This window comes from Berghia stephanieae, chromosome 6, assembly GCF_034508935.2.
Source record: "Berghia stephanieae isolate SIO BIC M18660-M18661 chromosome 6, UCSD_Bste_1.3, whole genome shotgun sequence".
In the NCBI taxonomy this organism is placed as follows: Eukaryota; Metazoa; Mollusca; class Gastropoda; order Nudibranchia; family Aeolidiidae; genus Berghia; species Berghia stephanieae.
The window spans coordinates 57,068,522-57,073,521 of record NC_088365.1 but is presented as its reverse complement, the minus strand read 5'-3'; the positions used below and the strand labels follow the sequence as shown (position 1 = coordinate 57,073,521).

The 5,000-nt window shown below is 38.4% G+C and overlaps 1 protein-coding gene across 1 annotated transcript in view; it reads left to right on the top strand.

Moving 5' to 3' along the window:
* The window catches only part of LOC144975323 (protein MON2 homolog), a 497,118-nt gene that overhangs the window by 188,742 nt on the left and 303,376 nt on the right, over positions 1-5,000 (top strand). The window lies entirely within an intron of this gene.

Sequence of the window (5,000 nt, the reverse complement as noted above, 5' to 3'; positions counted from 1 at the left end):
GTGTTGCTGCTACTGCTGCTCATGGTGGTCGTATTTGTGTGGTCGTGGTGATGATTGTGGTGATGGTTGCTGTGGTTTCCGTGATGATGATGATGATGATGATGATGATGATGATGATGATGATATGATGATGAAGCTGATTATTTTTAGTGATGGTCATAGCGGTGTCCCAATTTCTCTCATGGCCTATTGTCGACAGTTTTTTTAGTGGATATTTAATTGTTACTGACATTCAAGTAGGAGATATTCGGATTCGTACTCAAATTTATGGTTGTGGTGGTTATGATTATGATAGTTATGATGATGACGACGACAACGATGATGATGATGGTGATGGTGGTGATTGTGTTGCTGCTACTGCTGCTCATAGTGGTGGTATTTGTGTGGTCGTATTGATGATTGTGGTTGTTTCAGTGATGATGATGATGATGATGATGATGATGATGATGATGATGATGATGATGAAGGTGATTATTTTTAGTAATGGTCAAAGCGGTGTCCCAATTCCTCTCATGACCTATTGTCGAGTTTTATTTTAGTGGATATTTAATTGTTACTGACGTTCTAGTAGGAGATATTCGGATTCGTATTTGGGTGTGAATGGATTGTTTCTAAAATCGATAGTTCTCAATTACATTCCGATGTTGCATTATGTATGGGGGTGAGGGGGGGGGGGGGGGGGGGGGGGGGGGGTGAGTGTGTGCGCGCGTGTGTATATGTGTGTCTAAATTTGAGTACTCGGATCCGAAATGAATAATATAAGATAATTTTAGTTATCGTAAAGCGGGACTGCCAACCTCAACACAAGAAAAAGTATAAGATTGCTTGTCAAAAAAGATTAAGATTTGGAGAACAAGTGTAGAATTTGAAATGTAACCGTCCAATCGTCTCACTCCCCGCCGTTGTATTAATTTTGTGAGGGTGAAAAATTTCAGGAACTTCTGGAAAACTTGAAAATAAAATAATGAAGCAATGAAACAAGCCCCTTAAATCTATCAAACAGCAATTAATTGTCAAAATATATATTGTAGGAAGCATGAAGAAGCCAAGGAACCTAATGAGGAACAGAAATACAACAGCTTTTCTGAAAAATATAAGGATTTGAATTTCATGAAAAGACGTACAATCTGAGTTTAAAAAGCATACAATCTTACAAAGGTTAAAACAGCATACATACAACTTTATAATGGACAATAATTTTGCGGGGGTTTGAGAGTATTTCCATTACAACAATTAGCCCATGACAAGGTGGGTTATCAGACCTGTAAATTGGTATCACGTCTGCTCAAAGTCATTTATACTACACGAGAAAGGTTTAAACTGTGTTTATGAATGGTATCCAATGCATTCTACCTTTATGTTAGAATCTTCTGCCTCTTCAATGCTTCCTCACATGCCCAATATTTTCATTGACGACCGGTTCGGTGCGAGTAGTTATTAAGATATCGTCACTTATATTAACTTTAAGGAGACGGGTTTCTACTGTTAACTTTCTTTTGCTCTTAAAAAAATCGAATCTTGTTTTTCAATTCTTTTCAAAAAACAAAAAAGGGACGAGTATTGATCCTGGGTGCAGAAGAGATTTTTCAGACCATTTTGTCCACCCAGCAATAATAGGGTAGTTGGGTCAGTCAGATCTAGCGGAAAGTGCTTGACTATAGACTGATGTTCTATCCAAAGAGTAGCAAACTATTGTTTTTGGCATTTGAACGCTATAGAAATCTCGAAGAACTCTGGCACCTTTGACCTTGCGGTTCAGAACGACTGCAATGTGACAACCGTCGTATTTACACGAACTTCGCTGTTGATTAATCTAAACATTCTGGCCAAATCCAGATAAGGAAATATGGCAAACTTTTCAGAATGACCGGTTTGTGTGATGAGGTCAGGAAGTACGTTGTAGATGTTTCTTAATTTTTTCTGTATTAGAGCAACTTCGCGTTGTCCATCTATCAAAAAATCTAATCAGGTCATGACATGATGTATCAAACATGCGCCCCTGGGGCGCTGATATTCCTTTTGCTTGCTGTCACAGAACTCATCAGCATTGTCAATATTAAAGATTCGGCAGCATGTCCATGACAGGGTGATTGTCTTCCCTGTTGCTGGATAAAGTTCAAATGCGAGTAGGGCATCGAATCTGATGTTTTCGATGCGGTTATCAGCTACCGTCACTGTCCGCCAGGATCCAGATCTGTAAGTCTCTTTGCGAATTGGATTCAATAGTCTGATGTCACGTCGCCCAGCAACGGCGGCCATCGTGGTTCTAAACAAAGAAAATCGGTACTTATTATTCTTAATGCTGGCTAGAACTTTTCATATGTTTGTGATCAGAATGTGTAAAAGTCAAAACATGATCAGATTTATAATGTTTATTTATCCTCTGGATACGCTTTTATGCTCGTCGGAGAAATATTTCATAAGGGCGTCCGCCATTGTTCCGATAGTTTAGAGCCAGTTACTTAGTTACCATGCGTCATTACGAGGGAAGTGACCTTACGACTGTTGAAGCGTATTGGTTGGTTTTGCAGGGTTGTATATTTATCCTATCCAGTTTCCAAATATTTAATTTAGAGTTTGATCGGCCCTGGTTAATATAGGATTTCTCATCTCGTGCTAGGAGCAGTCCCGGGGTCCTGACGGGTGACCTGTATCATGATGACATGTCTTTATCAAGTGGTGTCAGTTGGGTTCCACACGATCTATATGTATTTTTTAGTTTGTAGTACATATTCTATTCTGTGACCAGTCGTCTTAAAGGGGCAATGTGTCCGGGTGAACGCCATGGATGAAATGTGTGAGCCACCGCATCAAACCGGTATTAATCCGGAGTGTTTTAGACGCTAAAAAATATATTTGTAATCCAACATTTAAATAGTAGTATTTGTTGAGTTTTTATGAATTATTTATTTTATGTTGAAGATAATAGAGATCGTGTTTTTTTAACATGACAAAAACCTTCGCGAAGTCTAAGGTTTGGAAGTTTTTACTTATATGAGGCAGTACTGATGGTTTTCCTCGGATCCGCGGAAATCCGCAATTTTGGAGTCCAGAGGAGGAATTTCCTCCTTTTGAAAATTACATTTTCTCGAAACAATGTGCTAGCAATGAGAGAGTTGATGTGTTATGGAACACACAGGTGCAGTTTCCCACTCTCCAGAAGTTAGTTAGAGTATCAATGATAGTCTATCATCTCCATTGCTCTAAAAGTGGGGTTTAGTGCAGTAGAAATGGTGCTTAAAGGCAATCGTTCAACATTTTCCTAATTTTTCACTTTTTGTCACCATCAGCACTGATGAGGATCATTTAAATCGATCGATATTTGAAGGACGAGCTTTCTGGCCAAATTGTTAAATACCGAGTTTTCCCAGAGTACGGCAGTTAACTGGTTAACCATACTTTTCTTCGTCTGATTCACTAGGACATAATACTAGACTGACACACATTATAATAGAATATAACTATCGTGTTTTGAAGGAAGGCATTATATACAACATACAACATGCACTAAATACATTATGGTTGGGGTCGATACCAGGAATCGGTTTTAAACAAGGTCAAGCTACAGTGAGTGCATTCATTCAGCGGATGACGATACTAGTAGTTAATGTTGTTACCGTGGGTAATGCACTTAACATACATAATCCTACTCGGCCCAGATTTGAACGAGTACTCGATTATGCTAACCCGTGATGATGGTGGCTGTGGTGATACTGTATAAAGTCGGATCCTCAAAAGAGCTCACAACTAGTGACATAGAAACTGGCAATCTGGTTCTACATAGTTCTTGGGATAAAGATATATTTCTAGGGATGTTAACTCTCTCCTTACTGATCATTTTCAGTATTTTCCCGAAAATGGAACGCTTACCCAGCAGACAAATTGATTTTTAAAACTCAAACAATCTCTCTACAACACAACTTTATCTTCTTATTAATTAAACAAAGATCATTGCGATGTACAAAATAAATCTGAATAAGAAAAAATATATATTGTGTCGTAACAAATGTGACGATTTTGCTGTAGTTGGTAAGGAGAGGGTTAAGGTCATTGAGCATAGCAATGTTTTTAATCCACAAGAGAAATTTGCAATGTCACCATATGTATGGTAAGTCTATGTATTTATTTATAGATGGTCATTAATTAGGAAATCAAAAAGTTTTGTGAAATGGATGAATCACAACTCAGCCTCTTACGTGGCGGTATGTGTTGATTGTAACCTAAATTTTATACATTATTAAGCTTAATATTCAATTTAAAGCATCAGGCTCATCCCGTTTAGAGATGGTGGGTCACATATGTTACCCATCGTCACAAAAAATGTGTATTATGTCGGGATGAAACAAATGCTAAAAACTCAAAATGAAAGCCAAACTGATCCAAGTTATGACATTTCGTTTTTAACCACTCTAAAATTCTATATTCATTCTCCTCAATAAAACATTTTTTTTAAAAATTGACCTTTTATATAGGGCAATATGCACTAATCTTCTTCAAAGCGCTTTACGGGGGATCCCTGGCCAACAGCCACACTTACCATGTAGAACGAGACATGACGCCTGTTAGGCGATATTACAATTTTTTTCGGACAGAGACATCACTGTTAACGGTCAGGTACTCATTTTACACCTGAGTACGGTGAGAGAATGTGAGTAAAGAGCCATTTCCAAGGACTCATCTATGCACCGAGCTAGGCTCTAACCCAGGACCTTCCGATCCGAAAGCGAGTGTCATACCACAAGACCTCATAGCCGCTCAATTAACCACAGTTCAAATTTTTTAATTTTTAAAAAAAAATATTTTTTTTTGGGGGGGGGGGGGGGGGTTGTAAATTCTATTTTAAGCATGTTAGTCATTCCGACACAATACCGACTAAATTCGGTGGGTCACATATTATTTGACTTGAAGCGTCCGGGGATGCTTTACTTTAAATAAATCAGGCGTTCACGAGATTATTCTCCAAATCTCCAGATTAACCTCAGTTGGACGAGCCGCCGCTT